Source organism: Sciurus carolinensis, unplaced genomic scaffold (genome assembly GCF_902686445.1).
Source record: "Sciurus carolinensis unplaced genomic scaffold, mSciCar1.2, whole genome shotgun sequence".
In the NCBI taxonomy this organism is placed as follows: Eukaryota; Metazoa; Chordata; class Mammalia; order Rodentia; family Sciuridae; genus Sciurus; species Sciurus carolinensis.
In genome coordinates, this window is record NW_025920505.1 from 1 (window position 1) to 21,349 (window position 21,349).

The 21,349-nt window shown below is 39.3% G+C and overlaps 2 pseudogenes; one reads left to right on the forward strand and one right to left on the reverse strand.

Annotated features, from left to right (window-relative positions):
- Positions 1 to 5,113: 5,113 nt before the first annotated feature.
- Positions 5,114 to 6,214, reverse strand: LOC124975796 (vacuolar protein sorting-associated protein 72 homolog; annotated as a pseudogene).
- A 5,181-nt stretch (positions 6,215 to 11,395) lies between these two features.
- LOC124975797 (dihydrofolate reductase-like) lies at positions 11,396 to 12,701 on the forward strand (annotated as a pseudogene).
- Positions 12,702 to 21,349: the final 8,648 nt, after the last annotated feature.

Sequence of the window (21,349 nt, forward strand, 5' to 3'; positions counted from 1 at the left end):
GAGTACTCATAAAATTTATTCTATAAATTTCCAAGCATTCTCTAATTACATTCCACAAATCTTGATGTGTTTTCATTTCATTCAGTTCAAAATATTTTCTTCATTTTTGTCCTTTGGTTTTTTGGCATTGTTTTATTTTGCTTAGTATGATATTCTCCAGCTCCATTCATTTGCCTGCAAATGACATAATTTCATTCTTCTTTAAGGCTGAGCAATATTCCATTGTGTACATAACCACATTTTCCTTATCCTTCATCTGTTGACAGGCACCCAGGTTGGTTCCATAGCTTAGCTATTGTGAATTGAGCTGCTCGGAATATTGATGTGACTACATCACTGTAGTATGCTCATTTTAAGTCCTTTGGGTATTTCCAAGGAGTGGGTCAAATGGTTGTTCCCTTCCAAGTTTTCTGAGGAATCTCCACACTGCTTTCCAGAGTGGTCGCACCTTTTGGACTCCCACCAGCAATGTATGAGTGTACCTTTTTCCCACGTCCTCATCCACATTTATCATAACTTATATTCTTGATAATTGCCTTTATGACTGGAGTGAGATGGAATCTCTGCATAGTTTTAATTTGCATTGCTCTAATTGCAAATGATGTTGAACATTTTTTCATATATTTGTTGACAATTCATATTTCTTCTTCTATGAAGTGTCTGTTCTAAGTTTATTTACCCATTTATTGATTGGGTTATTTTGGTTTGGTGTTAAGTTTTTTGAGTTCTTAATATATCTTGGAGAATTATGCTCTGAGATGCAGGTGTTGAAGATTTTCTTCAGTACTGTAGGCTCTCTCTTCACACTCTTGATTGTTTCCTTTGCTGTGAAGAAGCTTTTTAGTTTAATACCATCCCATTTATTGATTTGTGGTTTTATTTCTTGCTCTTTAGGAATCTTGTTGAAGAAGTCAGTTCCTAAGCTGACATGATGGAGAATTGGACCTATATTTTATTCTAGTAGGTGCAGGGTCTCTTTTTAAGATACCTAGTCCTTGATTCACTTTGAGATTAGGTTTGTGCAGGGGGAGTGAGGGATTCAGTTTAATTCTGCTACATATGGATTTCCAGTTTTCCCAGCACCATTTACTGAAAAGGCTGTCTTTTCTCCAATGTGTGTTATGACACCTTTGTCTAGTATGAGATAATTGTATTTATGTGGGTTTGTCTCTATGTCTTCTATTTTGTTCTATTGATCTTCATGTCTGTTTTGGTGCCAATACCATGCTGTTTTTGTACTGTAGCTCATAGTAAAATTTAAGATTTGGTATTTTGATCTTGCTTCACTTTTCTCGCTAAAGATTGCTTTGGCTATTCTAAGCATTCTGTATTTCCAAATGAATTTCAAGACAGCTTTTCCTACTTCTATGAAGAATGTCACTGGAATTTTAATAGGAATTGCATAAAATCTGTATAGCACTTTTGATAGTATAGTCATTTTGGCAGTATTTGTTCTGCCTATTCTAGAACATGGGAGATATTTCCATCTTCTAAGGTCTTCTTCAATTTCTTTCTTTAGTGTTCTGTAGTTTTCATTGTAGAGGTCTTTCAGCTCTTTTGTTAGATTGATTCCAAGTGTTTTTTTTTTTTATGCTATTGTGAATGGGATAATTTTCCTAATTTCTCTTTCAGCTGATTTACCATTGGTTTATAGGAACACAATTGATTTATGGTTGTTAATTTTATTTCCTGCTACCTTGCTGAATTTATTTATGAGTTCTATAAGTTTTTGGTGAAATTTTTTGTTTGTTTGTTTGTTTCTATATATAGAATCATGTCATCATCAAGTAGGGATGGTTTGAGCTCTTCTTTTCATATTCATATCCCTTTAAGTTCTCTCTTTTGCATAATTGTTCTGGCATTGCCAGGCCTATATTTGGGTCAAACTTGGGTGTATAGAACTTGGCTCCCTAGCTGCTGGCCCCCATGCCTGGGATGCAGAATTGTTCCTTCCTGTGTCTTTTGTGGGCAGCCAGGAGAGATGTGGCTTCTTTTCTACACAAGAATATTGTGTAGCATGCCTTTCAGTTTAGTCAGGCAGTGTCTTCGATCTCTGATCTCTCATACCAAGACATGCCTCAGGTCTCCTAAAAAAGTGGGTTCGTTTACTTCCCTTATTCCTCCCCTTTGCTCTGGCTGGTGCCTCTGGGGCAGCAGTGGAAGTGGGGATCACTTCCTTTTTTTTTTTTTTTTTTTTTTAATTATATCCAACCTCCTTAGTCTCCAATCTGCTTTGAATGTCCTCTGTTAAATCCATGTAAAGTCCCCCCATTTCGCCTAAAAAATTAAGTACCATGTTTACAATTCCTATTAGTAGAACATTTAAAAACTAGTGTTGATTAGGGCACTTAAAAACTAGTATATGTTTAAGGTACTAGGTTTGTATGAGAATATTCTGATTGGGATTTCCAGAGTCTCTATTAGGTTATTTGGATTGAAGACCTGGATTTGGAATCTGAGAGACTCTGGGTTCTAACCTCTACTTTAAGGCAGGTGCATGCCTGTCATATCAAGAAATATTGAGGAAGCTGGTGTGACTTAGCATAGTGAAGGATGGAGAAGCTAAGGCTGGAGAGTTAGGGTGCGAACAGATCATATAGACCTTGAAGACCACTATATGAATTTTGATTATTGTTTAAATGAGTTTTGCCAAGACCATGATCTGACTTGTATTTTAACAGAACCATGGCTGTTCTGTAGAAACATATTGAAAGTTGATAAAGGTAGAAACAGGGAAATCCAGAGGGAAAGATTGTGATAGTCCAAGTAGTGATGATGTTGACTGGATCCAGGTTGTAGCAGGGAAAATAGCCAAAAATAGTGAAATTTTGGCTGTATTTTGAAAATCAAACATGAATGTTCTAAAAATTTGAATGGGGGATTCAGAAAAAGAGGAGACAAGGGGAACTCCAAGGTTTCAGCCTGAGCCTTTAGGAGGATGGACTTACTACTATATGAAATAACAGAGGTTTCACAAAGAGTATGTAGGTTTGGAGGAGAGAGTTGATACAAGAGGCTCGGTTGGGAACAGTTTAAGTTTGCAATATCTATTAGCCATCCAAATTGAAAGGCCAAATAAGCCCAGAGTTCCAGCTGAAAATACTATGAAGAAACCACTGGCAGATGGATGAAAATTAAAATCAAGAAGTTGATATAATCAATAAGGGGAGACATGTGAAGGGAGAAGGAAAGATATCCAAGGACTGAGCGCTGGCATTTTGATATTTAGTAAAGGGAGAGGACAAAACAAGTAAGAGGAACTGAAAAGGAGTAGCTTTGGGGAAACCAAGCAAGTATGGTGTCCTAGAAGCTAAAAGAAGAGCGGGCGTTTACTCTCTTGAGGTATATGAAGGCTTAGAACTAACCACTGGATTTAACAACATACAGCACATTGTGTTACTGAAGGGAACACTGGCACAGGAGAAACGAGGTCATTTCAGGATCAATGTCCTTGAGTGGATAAGATGCTATGGGATGCAGCATAAGACTTGCTTTGCCTTATTTCCAGTTAAAAAAGCAAATCAGGTAGAAAATCCTCAAATCCAAAAGTAGTAAGCCATTTGACCAATAAGGAAGAATATCCTAATAAACCTGTAAAATTCCTAATAAACCTGTAAATCATCTTAACTGGGAAGTTATTTCAATTTTTAAAGATATTCTGTAAATAATAGGATGCTTTTCACTTGATCACCAGGTGGAACACTCCTGTGGTAATGCTAAATTTCATCTCATTATTTAGTATACAAGTAGCTTGTTTACCATCTCTTGGTATAGTGCAAAACAAATTCCAAAAATAAAATTTTTGAACACCAATAAAACACAAACTTGGGATTTCTAGTCATTTTTATTGTCACTTTCATAAAACAAAATGTAATAGATTATTCTTTTATAAATCTAGTCAATGGACAAGTTGGAAAAAGAAACCTGAGACAAAGCCTATGGCAGTCAATGTTCCAGAGATTCATTAATTTATAGTAAAAGACTAACATGACCCAGCATTTAACAGTTCTACTTCTGTAATAATGAGTATTGAGACTGAAACATTTCACAAGTTTGAATTCTAAAATTTTAGCTTGATTCATAATAGTAAAAAAAAAAAAAAAAACTGGCTTTGAAATATTCATTTTATAATATCCAGTTTGAGTTTTCATATTAAAAATCATGAATTATTAAAAATTATTATATGAGATATTGTTTCACTTTTTAAAAAATTTAAAGTTCATAGACTAAGTGAACGTAACATTAAACGAGCCAATTGAAATTCTAGTAGATACCTGGTGAGATTATAATAGTTCAGTCCCTATCCCAAAGATGAAAAGGAAAGGTGACAGGAGGTGAGCTGAGCCCCTGGCTGGGGAAGAGAAACAGGAAGAGTGGAGCAAGAGGAGAGATGTTAGTCATTAAATGACGTGCTCACCTAGATAATAACAATATCTAGATTTGGTCAGTCCTATTCAATTCTGTCTCAGTTTTGACAACAAAACCACGCCACTTAAACAGAAATAGCTTAGATGTTTATAGAATTCATCTCAGCCCAACATATGGCGCCTTTGGCAAGTAACCTCTGTAAGGCTGTTTCCAGTGAATGTTTCTGACATCATAACATTATTCTGAGGGTCAAGTGAGGTCGTAACTAGTAAAGAGCACAAAGCTCCTTAAACCATTACTATTGTAGTTTAATAATAATATATTGTCTTCCTAATTGTAATGATCTTTCAAGGGCAGAGAAAAGGAGGCAGAAGTATCTATATGGTCTTGAAATTATCTATGAAGTATTTATATGGTCTTCAAATTAAGTATCATTAACAATGACCTCTAGTAGAACTATTAGAGCAGTAACATCATTTAATAAAATTAAAAGAGCTAAGCAAAAGGTGCAAGGTCCCTATCCTATCCCTAAACTAGTAAATTCCTTTATAATTCTTTAGACTCTTTTTTTTTTTTTTTAAGGATCTTTCCATTTTATTAGATTAAAAAAACCTAACAAAACGAGTAGGAACCAGGGGCAAAGAAGGGGGAAGACATAGAAGAGGAGCAGGCAAAGATCAGAGTTATAAGGGGGAGAAGTAGAGAGGGAAGGTCAAGAGCCCATGTCCCGGCAGGACAGAGATTTCTAAGGACTAAACATCTCTTCTTTTGATGACAATTTCTGGCATAAGGCTCGGGGCCCAGAGTCAGGGAGGGGCTCAGGAGGTGGGGGGCCAGGGCCCAGGGCTGAGCTGTAGGACACCGTTGTGGGCAGCGATGTGCTTCTTTAGGCCTCACGGATGGTCTTGATGTTTCAAGCAGTGGCACAGGGTATGTCTGTAGCAGGGTCACCATATTGAGCTGGAGGATGGGTCACTGGGCAGTTCTCCCGAACACTGACTTTTAGGGGTTGACCTTGGGGGAACTATTCCTCAAATGTCGCATCATCACTAAATGTGAAGAAGGCACGTGAGCAATGAGCAGGTGGTACCACAGGTGCAGCCCCAGCATGGGGAGTCAATGCAGAAGCCATGGGAGCAGGATCAAGTCCTTCTACCTCCACATTCTCTTCCTCGGGGACCAGCTCCCCAACAAGCGGCACTGTCATTGAATGAGAGGTGATCGTGGGCCCAGGGCACTTCCGTTTCTCGTGAACCTGCTTCTTTTTGTCAGCCTCAAGTCGCTCATGTGTCTCCAGTGAACGCAAGTTGAACTCTTCTGTGCTCTTGGCTTCCCTGAGAGGTTCTTCTTGGGTCAATGGTCTCTCACAGTGGGGCCCCTTTCACCGCCGGGACTGGCCCTGCCTCTCCTGTACCTGAAGTAATGTTTGTGGAGGGTGTTCAGCTGTAGATTGATGCACGGATTTCCAGCTGTCAGAGCCATCGTCCTCTAGTTCTAGTGACAGCAGTGCCTTCTCGGGCCTTTTGAGAGCTACCAGCTGGGGTACTAACCTTTCAAGGTCTCAAGCTCTCTAGAGACTCCTTATAGGCTTTGGTGACTACTTGGTGCTTCCTTCTTGGCTCTTCTGTTTCTCCATCACTGGCTGGTTCATCCCCATCATCAGTGTCAAAGTCAGAGTCCACCTCGTCCTCTGTGTCTGGTCCCCTTGACACTCGTCTTCTCCAGATTCCTTAGTGAACCTCTGTAAGTCATCTGGTAGAACTCTTCTTCTTCCTCGGCCTCCAGAAGCCCAGAAAGTCTGTTCCCTGGGTCTTCCCAGGGGGGCCCGGCCCCCAGCCAAACTCATTTCGCCTAGCGAGACCCTGGGACCACCAGGGGCCTGCTCACCCAGCTTGGTTCTCTTTAGCCTCTTCTTAAACAGATGAGCTACACATATTCATCTGTGGTAGTTAAATAAATTATTCCTGTTTTCTCAGGCATACAGACATAGACAATTATGTCTTCATTAGCACTGATGAAAAGTATAAATGTTTTATAACTAAAACTGCACATATGTTCAATTATTTTGTCTTTAAAATAGTGGAGAAATAGTATTTACCAAAGTGAAAAACAAAAGTAAGGTAAATAAAAGGAACAGGTGTTAGGGATTCAATTAATGGGAAACATCACAGATTTTATTAGAGCATTTCTCTTACAGGAATTCTGCAACTTACTTTCTGCTATGACACCTGCTTTGAACTGAAAGTGAATTATTGAGTAGTTAAAAATCATACTGGGCAGGCCCCACGTGCCTGCTTCCACTGACTTCTTTCTTAATATTCTACTGTGCACCTTTCTGAGAATGTTACAGATCACAGATAATTGAGTTTTTAGATTTTGTCACTTAAAAGGAAACCATGATGCCTCCACATCTCCAGTCACCATCACTCTGCTTTATTATTCTGTAGTATTTTATTTTTTTCTAATATGCTATATAATTTATCTTTTTATTGCTTATTTTACGTTTCATTCCATAAGAACATATGTGCTGCTTGGCATGGATTTTTGTTTCTGGTTCCTTTAAGTCTGCCAAGAACTTAGAACAGTGCCTAGGCATATAAAAGCAGATAATTGCTTTTGCTGAGTGAATAAATGAATGAATGAATGAATGGAATGAATGAATGAATTCTTTTCTCCCTCTCTTAAAAAGACTCAAGTATTCTTCCTTTGATCCACATTAGGTTTATAAGTTTCAATGGCATCTTTTGATATCTTTGGCTTAATACCTGGTTTCTGTTTTATCTTACTTAGGTACACGGTGCTGCAGTCTTCTAAAAGTAATCCCACAAGATTTTCTGGAATAACTAACCAAGTGGACCTTCCCTACTACTGAAAGAACAGTAAATCTTGTGCATGAAACCAATAGTAAACTCAACCTAGAAGCCTTTAAAAACTCAATTTCACTGTAATTTCTTTTGTTCCAAGATTTTTGTTAATTGCTTAAATGAGTTGTTTTATTAAATTGTTAAGTAAACATTGTGTATGTTTATGGTATACAGCATGATATTTTGATATATGTGTACATTGTGGATTGGCTAAATCAAGATAGTTAACATTTGCATTACCTCACAGACTTTTTTCTGAGGCAAGAACACTTAAAATCTACTCTTGGTAATATTCAAGTATACATTGTATTGTTATATAATTACTATAGTACATAGTAGATTTAACTTATTCCTCTTATCTAAAATTTTGAATGATTTGGCTCAAATCTCCCAAACCTTCCCCACACCCAGTCTCTGGTTTCTGCTTCCATGTTTGACTTGTTTGGATTCCATGTGTAAGTGAGATCAGACAGTATTTCTTCCTTCTGTTCCTCGCTGTATCTGTAATTACATTCTTTCCAGTAATCCTCCCCCTTTAATAGTATGACTAGGCCCCTACTGTTTTGTTATAATCATCATTTTCTCATTTACCCAGTTAACACACACTTATTCCATTATACCTTATAAAATTCTCAATCACTGTTATCTTGTGTGTGTGTGTGTGCGCATAAAATCATATTGTTGCAGAAATCAATCTTCTTCTAAATCTTGGTTTTAATTCTCTAACATCTCCTAAAGCTGTTTTAGGTAGTAGAAGGTAATTCTTTTTTACTCTACATTATCTTTTTGATAGACTTCTAAGATTTCTTCCAACTCGGAAGTAATTTTTGACTCAAGACAGTCCTGTGATACAACTTACTGAGAAAGGTTGCTGTTTTAGATTTCCTTCCACAACATCATCTTGGGATATCTTAAGAACTTCTTTCTTCATCTGTATTTCTACCATGTTTTAACTCTTCTATCTAATTTGTGTATATTGGAGATACAATACTTTCAGAGTTCTACTAATTAATTATGGAGCTGCATGACACTTTGCTTTAGTCTAAAAGGAATGACAATAGTTATTAGTTCTTGGCTTGGTATACTATGTTAACATAATAAAGACCTTTCTTGTTCCAAAATAATATTTTTATTATGTTTGTGGGTTATGCTATCAGCAATGCAATATTAGCATTTCTCCCAGTTCTTAGTTTTCCTTAATAGAGGCATTTACTTTAGAAGACATATTTTTGATGTTTTCTTTGTCAAAATTCCAAAGATATATTGTCATATGTCTTCATGTTCATTGACAACCTAGATCTCTTTCTATTCCAGGGCTTCTAAATTCTAATTCAGAATTCAAGCTGTTTTGAATAATGAAAGACTATCAACTTCTGTCATTTTTCATTTCTTTGTTTTTTACTTTTGATTTTATGTAGTCATTTTAAAGATTCTTGCTCCAAAAATCAATCTTTTCTTCCTTGATGCACAGAACTCACAATATACTAATATATGTAATGAAACTAAAGTATAATGAGTGATTAACACATATGATGGGTAGTCCATTTGAAAGTGTACCATTTTTCAGTTTTTGTGTCTCCTATCAAGTTAGGTTCAGGTTATTAATTGCTCCGAGACAAACTCTGATCTCCTTCTATATCAGATTCCACTCAGGCCCTCTTCCTATACCTGACCTAGATAGAATAGCTATAATACATATATTTAAAAATATATATTCAAAATATGTTCATAAATGTAACAGGAGTTATCCAAGCTTTTGGTCATAAAAGTGTTTATAATATAGCATGAGACATATGGCCTGAAACACTTGACTATGAAATAAATATGTTAAAAACTTGGGGTGGGTGGTGAGAGACCAGGGCAATCAATGAAAAATAAATAAATAGCAGAAGGGGAAGATGTGGGTGGTGTGGGGGTTGGGAATTTTCTCAGAAAGTGAATCATTAGAGCAGGGGGAATATTTCATGTTCATGAAACTGCTCAGCTACAGAAGAGTGAGTATAGAATCATATGTCATTTAAAATTTTGCATATTATGAAAATATTTATAGATATTGAACTTATAACAAAATATTCACTGAAATACTTCTGCTTCTATTTTTGTGAATATTTACATATTTTTTATGCTTTACAATCTTGTCCTGGAAAATCCCTGGGTATGATTTTGTTTATCAAGTTCAAAAGAATTTAAACAAAGGATTTGTTGTGATGAAGAATAAAGGGCAGATTGGGAGGGGTGAAAGGAGTGGGAAAAGGATCCTCCTTTTTTCCCTTTACTCTTTTCCCTAGAATCTAAACAGAGATGAGATATGATTTGACATCTTAGAGTGGAAAGAAGCTCTCATTCTTTGTCTGGAACATGGCAGCAATCGTTCTCTAGTTAGATGTAAACGACTGAATTGCAAGATGAACTGTTGGTGACTATCTCATTTTCCCTCACCTACAGCACCCTCTCTTCCCAAGATCAAGCAATTTTCCTGTGTAATAAACTGTGTCTGCTCTCAAGTGGCCTGGAATTAAGAGGTCCAAAGCATCTTCCAAGTCCTTGTTTCCTATTTGGCATCCTGATGTCCTTTGCTGCTGTAACACTGGTCTGTGTTTCCAAGGCTATACAAAGGAGGAATGCAAAAATGAATAGAAATGAAGAGCAGTTATATATATAGGATAAAGGCTTCAAACAATTTTAAATTATTCAGGGAATAGTTTTCTAGCTATTGGGTTGTCAAATTCTTTGTATCAAATGTTTTTGTCCAGTTGATAGCCCTTTGGTCAGCTTTTTAGCAATCAGAGGGGAGCAGAGGGAAGAAGGACATGCTTTGAAACCAATATCAAAAGTGGATTCTAGTGGTTTTATTTATGCCCATAATATACCTAAAATCTGGAGAAACTGAGTTCAAGGAAAGACAACAATATAAGTAAACTAGGTAGTAAGGAAAAAAAGAGAAATGCAAACAGAATTCAAAACTATACATTTTCTTAATTTACTAGGTCTTCCATGGACATAGAAAATAAAACAGAGAACTGAAATAAATTTACTTGATCAGCTCAAAATACTAATTATAATTTCTTATAATAGCAATTTTTTAATCTTTTGTTAGCAGACAACATGAATCATTTATTCTATGAATCATTTCTGCTATAGTTTATGCTAAACATTTGATGTTTTATATATTCATAAATTACTTTTTGGCATTCACTGAAAATATCACCAGTTAGCTAATGAAAATGTCTGCTGGAAGATTTTATATATTTTATATGGAAAATGGACTTTTTTAAAAGTAGCATATTTATTGGTGATTTTATAAATCAAAAACACAGTATCAATGAGTAGATTCAGGAAATAAGTTGAGCTACTAAAGAGAAAAGGTACTTATTTAATGATTAATTATATGAAAAGAAATAACAAAATTCCACAAATATTTACAACACTGTTAGTTGTTAATACCAAAAAATGTTGACGAGCGTTGATTCCAAATGTGTACATTTTACAATTTTAACTAGGAATGACTTTACTGTCAATTAAAATATAGCTACTGAAGTAAAACAATGTAAGTACCTAAACCTTTATTTAAAACAAAATAAAAAGATCAAAGCTAGAAATAAAACAATTTGGCTCTTTGTGGGCATTTTTATGATCTAGGAACACCTTATAAATTAATCTTGAAAGAAAAATGTAATTAAATTCAATTGCATTTACATTAATGGAGCACCTTGGACAAAGTCTAGATAGATAATTTCAGAGACAAAACTGGTTATAAACCCAAAGTCAGTCCTTTGCCAAACTCTTCAGGAAAAAAAAAGTAATGTTTTTCAAAACCAGATCAAGGTGAATTTAACATGAAAGAGCCTGATTCAGAGCTGGAGTGATCACTGATTTCATCCAGTATGGAACTTATTATATGTTTATAGATGTTCTTGTTGCATCTTAATTGTTTTCCTATATAGTTACCCTAAAATGGCAAGGAATTCAAATGTTTTCAGTCTGTGTGAATAAACTACCAATTTTGAAAAATTTTAAATCATGGTCAAACTCATAAATCTCTAGTGACATCATGTTTCTCCAATCCTTTTCAAAAGTAAGCTGACAATCTCTTTAAAAAGACAAATATTGACAGTTTCGCGCCAAACTCCAAACAGTGTCTGGGTGCAGCAGGCAAGCAGGGAGGGATCACTGCTAGTGTCGTGGTTCGTCCCCTAAACTGCGTCGTCGCCGTGTCCCAGAACATGGGCATGGGCAAAAATGGGGATCTGCCCTGCCCGCACTCAGTAATGAATTCAAGTATTTCCAAAGGAATGAATTCAAATATTTCCAAAGGATGACCACCAACCCTTCAGTAGAAGGAAACAGAATCTGGTGATTAAGGGTAGGAAGACTTGGCTCTCTATTCCTCAGAAGAATCGACCTTTAAAGGACAGAATTAATACAGTTCTCAGTAGAGAACTCAAGGAGCTTCTATAAGGAGCTCATTTTCTTGCCATCAGTCTGAACGATGCCTTAAAACTTACTGAGCAGGGCTGGAGATATATCTCAGTTGGTAGAGTGCTTGCCTTGCAAGCACAAGGCCCTGGGTTCAACCCCCACCACCATAAAAAGAAAAAAAAAAAAAAGCAAAACTTATTGAGCAGCCAGAATTAGCATGTAAAATAGACACGATTTGGATAGTAGAAGGCAGTTCTGTTTATAAGGAAGCCATGAATCAACCAGGTCATATTAAACTGTTTGTGACAAGGATCATGCAGGAATTTGAAAGTGACACATTTTTTCCAGAAACTGATTTGGAGAAATATAAACTTCTTCCAGAATACCCAGGTGTTCTTTCTGAGGTCCAGGAGGAAAAAGGCATTAATTACAAATTTGAAGTATATGAAAAAAATGATTAATGTGAGGATGTTTTCTGATTTATTTCAAGTTATCCCACCCTCTGAAAAATTATACATTTCTACTTTAGAATAAGACTTGTGTTAACTTTAAAAAATATATATAGTCATTTCCATCTACTAAGCATTTCCAGGTTTGAGAGTATTCTTGAGGAAATTATCAAAAATCAAACAAAACAATACTGTATTATATAGTGTTGTTTATTCTTTATAAAGCAAAAATGATAAGTAAAACTTTCAACAATATGAAACTGGTTTAGTAAATTACACTTATCAGCTTGAATGTTACAATCCTGTAAAACAAATGTAATGGTTATGTAGCTATGTAGGAAAATAGACATGTTAAGTGAAAACAGCATAATACTAAATTATATGTTCTTATACATATATGGAAAAATTAACAGTTGTAACTACATTAACTATACATGTGAAGAAACATTGAATAATACAATCTTTATTGAATAACACTTTGAGGGTAGGATTTTTTCTCTGAGCACTATGGAATGGAATGGTTATGGCAGGTGCTTATCTGTGTCCTCATATCTCTTCTGAGTCCAGACCACCTTCATGCACAGAAGTAGGCCCTGCAACAAAATGAAACAGAAACACAGTGATGTGGAGGCAAGTAATGGAAAGGCACCCCTGTACATTTAGAGGTGTTTCTGATTCTTGATTTGTGAGACCTGACTTCACTCCTACTTTTGGATTCTATGAAAAAAGACATTAATATCTTTATGATAAATTTCTACTTTTGCTTCTATAGTTCAAATAGGTATCTATAACATGTGAACCAAGAAACTAAGGCAATTTTTATATTTCTTTCATAATCTTTAACTTGCATTTTTAAAATGAACCTGAATTAGTGTAGCAAGTGCCACAGGCTAGCTAATGGCATTGCAAATAGTGTTGTTTATCCTAGGGTAGGAAGTGTACTTGTCGTAGAGGCAGTTCCTTAAACAAGATAGCTAAAGTAAGCCAACAACCTTTCTAGAAAATATAATATTCCAATTAATGCTAAGCAAAACATGTTAACATTCTCTCCTCCTTTTGCTCTTTAGTTACACGTATGCTTGAAATGACAATTTCAGGGATAAAAATTATCTTTTACCTTTGAAGATAAAGGCACTGTGTAAGAATTCTAGTGGATTATGCCCTTGACATCTGACTTTAATCTTTGCCTGAGAATCTCCTATTTTTTTGTTACCTTTTATGTACTCTATCAAATGCCAGATACCATGTGGAACAGTCCACATACACTATTCTATTTGCTCTTCACAAAACCCCTGTGCTGGAATGACTTACCAATGATGAGAACTTTCCATCTTTTCCATAATTATTAAGAATACTTCAGACAGGTACTGCTTTCTGTATCAAAAACACAAAGATGACCAGGAGAAGGGCCAGACATAAACCAAACAAAACAAAAACCACATATATTTAAGTGATAAATGCTTTACCAGGGACATGGACAAACTACTCCAGAGTATATGGGAATTATAAGCTATGTGGGGCTTAATTCTACCAGATATGCATCCCCAAAGCACTATACCTTCACCTTAGAATTTGCATGCACTGTGACTTCTCTCTTTGAATTCTCTCACCTTGTCCCATCAAAGCTCTAGGATTGAAAATAGGCATTGGATGAAGGAATAACACCAACATGACATTAACCAGGAAATTAACCAATTTAAAATTTTTGATGTTTAGAGAATCATAAATTACTGTACTCAAATGTGTTTGGAAAGTGAGGAACACCAGGAAATTTGTGCAATTTAAACTTGAAAATAATTTATGCTGAACTTTATCTTAACTTATACATGAATCTTGTGTGAAAAGTAAATAAGTGCAAATTATGAAAAATATAAAGAAAAAACTAATGAAAATATTCTACCCATTTACACTTCCAGTAAATTTTGAAAAGATTATAATTCATTTTTAGAATAACTTTTCTTCACATATATAATCACAGTGCTTAGTAGGAGCACTTTCAGAAAGACTTCCTATCAGTTTAGCTATCTCTCTTACATATACCTTGCCTCCCTTCCATTTGTATAACAGCCTTTTTGGAAATGCTTCTCCCACAAACCTGTAAGCTTCTTGAGGCCAGGCACTGTATGCAGGGTCTGTCATATAGAACATGTTCAAGAATATTGTAGAATATTCTCAAGAATATTACTTGACTAAATTAGCCAATGAATAATTATTTTAAACATGGGGCGCAATACTAAATGTTCTGTAAAGAGTAATGACCAATTAGCATAATGCTATAAAGTTGCTTATGTATTAAAGATAAATCAAGTAAAAACATATTTATCAATTACAAAACTTAAAATTTTTACACTGTAGGTAGAAGAGTGGGCCCCCCAAAAGTGTTCATGTCCTAATCACCCAAACCTGTGAATGTTAGGTTATATCACAGAGGGGAATTAAAGTTATAGATGGAATTAAGCTTGCTAATTAGTTGATCTTCAAACAGAAAGATGTTCTGATTATCTGGGTGGGTTCAACTGAAGAGCAAAGTCCTTTTTATGTGGAAGAGGGAGGCAGAATATAAAGAACCAGTGAGCTGGCAATATAAGAGTGAGTGCCAGATGTTGCTGGCTTTGAAGATGGAAGAAGATGCTAAAGAGCCAAGGAATGGGAGCAGCCTAGGGGCTGGAAAAGGCAAAGAACCAGACTCTCCCCTAGAGTCTTCTGGTGTAGACCCATCTTGCCCAAACCTTGATTTTAGTCTCATGAGTCCCATTTTGTACTTTGATGTGCAGATTTACAATACATTTGCTTTAATCCATTGCATTTGTGGTAATTTTTTACATTAGCAATAGGAAGCTAATACAAATACCCACAGTGAATGAGATAGTTTTGGCTATATATCTCAGAAACCTAAATTAACTGTAACTGAAATAAGGTAGAAGTTTATTTCTGTCTGTGAAAATGGGGGAAGTAGGAAGTTAAGGACTGATTATGGTTTTCCAGTGTCAAGGACTCCGCTCTTCCAGTCTTGTTGCTCTGCCTTCCTTAAGGAGCTTGAACAGCAGGTCTAATTTCAGCCAACAGGAAGAAAAGAAAGAATGGCAAATCATCTTTTGAAGAAATTCCTCAATGCTGCACACATCATTTCCACTTTTATATCTCACTGGTCATATCTAGTAGCACCTAGGTACATGGAGAGAGGGAAAGAGAGACATTATTTCAAGGATCTATGTGATAAAAGTAGATAGTTCTACCATTCAAGAGTAGGAAACATCTCGGGGACAACTAGCTAGGATCTCTACCTTAATACTGTGGTATTTTGGTCTTTTTTCCTCTCATTGTTTTAAGAACCTAAAGTTAACCCAACTAGATTTTGGAACAATTAGGACAGAGGTCTGCATTCTACCCAGTTATTGAACAATTGCTATGTAACTGTATTTACTAGACTTTGCATGTACACATACATTAGAACATAGAAATGTATATTTTCAACAAATGACAGAAGACACATCATATTCAAACTTTAAGGCTATAATTCATGTGAGCAGAATTCTTGGGTGATAATAGGGTTAAAAATAATTTTAATGTATATTTATGTGTTACTTAGGGCCCTGGCAGGAAGCAGTTGACACACTCAAAGGGGAACTGAAGAAGGTATAATGAAGAGACTATTTACAAAAGTCTGGGCAGATTTCAAGGAAAGGAATGATAAAGCATCCAACCGTTATCATCCATAGGCCTGAAGGCACAAAGGGAATGAGAAGTTTCTGGAACCCTGCAAGGTCTTCATGCATGGGACAGAGGTGTCTGACAAAGGACAAGGGTCTTAGTAGAAAGAAGCTATAACCACAATCAGGCAGGGAAAAAAAGTGGAATAAATATCCCCGCATAGCACCGGCCCCAGCGGCATTGCCCTCCAGCCCCACTCCTCCAGGCCCTGGCTAGGCCAAGATATCGTCCAGTCAAGGCACTGGTTAGGGCCCAACCACCCACATGGAGTAAGGGACGTCAACTGCTGATGGTGGTGGATAATCCCATGCAGCTAGGTGGTGTTAGGATAAGTTGGAGTTGGAAAACATCACACAAACCCTGGTGGGGTGCCCCTCTATTCCTAGAAAGCCAATACGGGTGACATCTGGATCCTGTCAAGTATGAACACTAAGGGGAGCTGGGTGGTGGCTGTGCTCCCTAGTGAGGGTGGGAGGCAGTGTCAGTGAGAAGGTGTGTTGCAGGCAAGGAGCCAGCAAGCCAGCGATCATCCTGGTGCCTGCGCACACTGCACCTGCCAGGCCATCTGCATCTGCCACTGCCCCACACCCAGGCCTGGACATAAACCCCCTTGCCTGAATCTGTCTCTGAGATACAAGCCCTCTGTGACAATGCCAAGGGTCATTGAGCAACCTTTAATGTACTGATGAGGTTGGCATGATTGGGGGATTGACGGTCCTGGAAAGGGTCCTGTTCTGAAAAGTACCTCTGGAAGGGTAAGGGCTGGACCTGAGGTGACACTACTTGTCAACCTTCCAAAATTTATTGTCTTATTTTGAAGAAGCTGACCATGTAGAGGAGACCGAGAGTCCCAAACTTCAGGAACTTTCTGTCTGTGCAGACCCAGAACAACCAAAATGACAGCCTTAGAAACTCTGCCCTGGGCGACTTCAGTGGGGATTGTGGGGGAGGGTACCACAATGCCTGGTCATTGGATGCCTGGACCTTCAGAGGAGTCCCTGCTGCTTCAAGTGCATTCACTGCTGCATCTGATGTGGTCTCATATTTGGGGGACCACAGAAACCATCCCTGGCTGGCCACCAGCGCTGACCCCACCCCTCACCAGGGAGCCTTCCCTACTGCTGCTCTTTGGATGGATTCCCAGGAATGACAGTCACCATGGTTGCATGTGGCCATGGTGGAGGGGGCCCGCGTCCCTAAGGCGGCCCTCGAAGGTGTTCATCGCTTGCAGGGCTTCTCTGCAGTCAGGGCTGTCAGTAGTGATGCAGGGCAGATGCTAAGCTGTCCCCCCTCCTGCGCTGGGAACCTGGGGCCTGGACTGTACTCTTTTGCAAGGAGCTTGAATCTCTCCCTTCCAGCTGGTTCAGTGCTGTCATAGGCTGGGCTGTGGGTTAGAGACCTAGAGCTCCAGGAATGACGAGGGAGGAGCAGGAGAGGTGCAAGGCCGCCTAGGGCCACCCGCAATTTTGGCCGGACTCCGAAGCCCAGGCCTCGCCCAGACAGCACCTGCAGAGTAGGTCAGTGCAGAAGCCCAGAGAAGGAAAGGAATTCAGGCAAGATCACACAGCGACTTTTACAAAGGGAACTGAAGCAGCCTCCAGGCACATCCTCATACCAGCTCCCTGCCTGCAAGACTCCCTGGGTGACACCTACTGGCCAGAATCACCATAGCTTCAGAAAGTGCAGGCAGTCATTTCCAGGGCGTGTTGTAACACCACAGGCCTAGCATGGCCCCCAAGGCTGAGAGGATGGGCCCTGTTCCACTGGCTGATCAATCTCCAGCTGCCTTCCTCCCCACTGCCCTGCTCCCTCACTAGCAGCCTTGCTGAACCTCTGCACACAAGGGTGTGCACATCACAGACTTTGGACCCACAGAGGCCTTCCACTTGTGTTTTCAGACCTTCCAGCTCAGATTTTCTACTTAAAACTGCAAAAAACATAACAATGCAGAAGGACCAAGAAACTGTGAAATTTCTATTTCAGTGTTCATTAAAAATCATTGTTGGAGCATACCTGCACCTGGTCATTGAGGGCTTGTTAAGGCCTCCTCTGCTATGAATGTAACAAAGTGGAGCAGTCTCAGCAAGGGGCCTGTGGCCCTCAATAGCTGAGGTACTGACTCTCTTGGTTTGAACAAGAATGGGTTGACACCCTGTTGAATGGGAAGGGCATGTTTGCTCCCACTTCAGGAGCCCTGCAATAGCTGCCCTCTGCTGGTTCGCCCTCCCTCTGATGACATGTGACCTGTTCCTTATTTTCAATCATGACATCTTCATAGGGTCTGTCTCTGTCCACCTCCCTGCAACTCTATGAACCTTCTCAGATCCATTTACAGCATTTAACATTTTTCCTGGCAGCTACCCACCTGCCTTTGTCTTTCCAATTTTTCAGAATTCTCCCTAGAGTCTCAGTTCCTGCCCTCCTAGGGGAATGTTCCTGCATCATGCCTGGTGATGTCTGGATGCAGGATCAATCCAGGGCCTGCCACATAGCAGGTGTTCACTGAATGTCTGTTGACTGAATACTGACTGAAGTATAACACAAGGAGCAGGCCCAGAAGCCAGGAGCAAACCCCAAACTCACACTCACACAGGAAGCCTTCCTACATTTTTTAGGGAAATGGACATGGAAGGGAAAGAGTTTCTGTCAGGAATCCCTCTTTGAACAGAGGACAGTGGAGTTCAGAAGGACGGTGTGAAAGAGCACAGCCCAGGAAACACGAACAGAGGTTGCAGTATCTCCACCCTGAAGCCTGCTCCCCTGCCTGGCAGGATCCCCACCTGGAAACAGGGTCAGCTGTTTCCAAGGCTCCTCGTATATATGAGTCACATGACTGCAATGTGTCCTATTTGCAGATGCAGTTCTCCCAAGCCACTTTGCTTGTCTGTGATATATCAGAGTACATAAGTGAGGTCTCAGAGCTGGATTCATGGGGGAGGTTTGCAGAGATTTGGTGCCCATTCTGTCACCCTGAAGGCAGAGCCCTCCAGAGAATCATACCCACTCGGAAACAGTATTTAGTTCAGGAGAGGTTATTTCTGCCAACATCCCCCAAAACCAGATGAGGCCTTTCTTGAAGGTCATTTCCCTGCTTTCTTTACTTGCACTTCTATAAAAATTCACAAGTTTTTCTGTCATTATCCGTCCAATCATTTCTTGCAGTTCCCAAAAGCTGACTGGATGGAGAAACCTGGAAGTGCAAGAGAATTGATTTATGATAGCTTCCAGATGAACTTCCTGGTAACACTGTGTGGCCCCTAGATGGCTATTCACAGGACATGAATAGGAAGATTCAATAAATACAGGCAATACTGCCATGGCATGGCTAAATGTTGACCACTCAGGTTGTCCTTGTACACCTTCAGGGGGTGAACCCTGTTAAGATGCCAACCAACATCTCCACTTTAAGGAACAAAAATGAGGTTCAAAGAAGGAAGAAATGAGGCCAGAACCAGCAAGTATGTAGCAGGACTATAAACTCAGCTAGTATTCTGCAGTCCCAAGGGCTGTGGGACTGTGTGTGTTTAATGGGGACTCAGGCATCTGGTCCATTCCCCACACTGTGTTTATCTAAGCCTTGCGCCACCACTGAACTTGGTTGAGATGCCCAATGCACCCATACTGTAGGAAGGCAGGACGAGATGTATGTGATGCCCCTCCATGCCATTTCTTTCCTGTGCTGCCTTCTCAGCCACCCACACCCAGCATCCCTTTATCTTACTTTTCTGGACTATGATAGAGTGATGCTCATATATCCACAGGGCACCAGAGGCTTCATTCCCTAGGAGATATGGGGACACCCTCTCCTTCTGGGCCTTATGGACACAGTGGCCCATGGTAATGGCTTAGCCCTGTTGCGGAATGTGCAGAGAACCAACTGGGAAGGGCATGAGCCCTCCCTTTACTTCCACATCTGTCTTTACATTCAGCTCAGGTGCACACTTCCCTGCATGGCAGCTGCTGCAGTTGCCTCAAGAGACCGTGAGCCCATGAGAAATCAGACCCCATAGGGATGAAGGGGGTGAGATCTACCAGCCGGGAGGTTCCAGGGAGGTGCATTTTATGCTGGCTCATCTGCAGAAGACTCTGGAGTTTAGATCCAGTCACTGGACCTCAGGGGACCCAGAGGCCATGGAGGATGGAGGCTTCTGTTGATAGGGGAGTGCAACAAGTCTCTGAGAAGATTGTACAATTATGTGTGTATATGTAAATGAGGTGTGTTACTTTTGAAAGGAAAATTCAAGGTTTTTGGTTTTGGTGGGGGTGGAGTTGAGGGTGTGGTTGTTAATTATTGTTTAAGTAACCATTTTATTTTGTAATAATTTTAGGTTTACAGCAAAGTTGTAAAGCTGGCGTGGGGAATTCCTGTATCTGAACCCACTTCAGTTTCCATTTCAGTTTCCTCTAGTGATATTTTATATCGCTGTGGTATTTCTTTCCAAACCACAGAATCAACTTTGGCGCATCACTGTTAACCTAACACCAGGCTTTCTTTTGTCTTTACTGTCCTTTTTCTGATCCAGGGACTAATCTAGGCTCCCACAGTGTGCTCGTTCATTATGGTTCCTTAGTTTCCTCTTGTCTGTGACTGGTTTCCTGTCTTCTGTTTCTCATGACCTTGACAGTGTTAAAGAATATCTGTCAGGAGTTTTGTGTAAAGCCCTTCAGTTTGGCTGGAAGGAAAGTGAGGGAGGTCTCTGGAGTCCATTTTATAGGAGCACTAATTCCATCTGAGGGCTCCATGCTCTGATGTAATCCCCTCAAAGACCCTGCATCAGGGGATAGGATTCCAAGGTAAGAATTATAGGAGAACACCAACACCAGGCGAAGTATTCTTAGAACCCACAATGGTACCTGGCCTATGACAGGCTCCCAGGATACATTTCCTGAACAAAGGAATGAATGAAGAAGCTGACACAAGAGAGACACACAACGAGCAAGTGCTGAGATGCATCTTGATCCAGGCTAGTGTGATATTGGAGCCAAAGTTCTCAATGACTACTACGGTCCTAACTGCTACACCTGTACCAGCCAGTCTCGTGGATCTGAAAGGTCAAATCTATTCTGCAAAATAAAACCAAGAATATGTTTGCCTGGTTCCTTCTCATTCTCCCATGAGTACATGGTGGGACTTTCCAGAGGCTCCATGGTGTGTGATATCTCAATTGATCAAAGGCAGAAGCAAAAATGATCATTCACCTTTTTTCTTTTCAGTCATACATTTGAGAACTTTTGTGAATATGTCAAATTATATTCTTCTCATGGAATCATTTTCAATTTAAATAATATATAGTTGCTAGTGTAAAGTAAAGGTGACATGCTCACTTTGTCTGCTAAGCCATGCAGCTGGCCTCTTGGTCCCTGTCAAGAAGTGGCAGTCAACAATGGAGTGGCAGAGTGCCAGCCCAGATTGTGGCCTGGGTGGGTCAGATGGCAAGTGGCAAGCACAGCCTGCAGCCTGGTGGAGCCTGCCATACAGGTGCAGCCACAGTGCCCAGGAGAGTCACGGTGCACCAACCCGTCATCCATTGGAGGCCG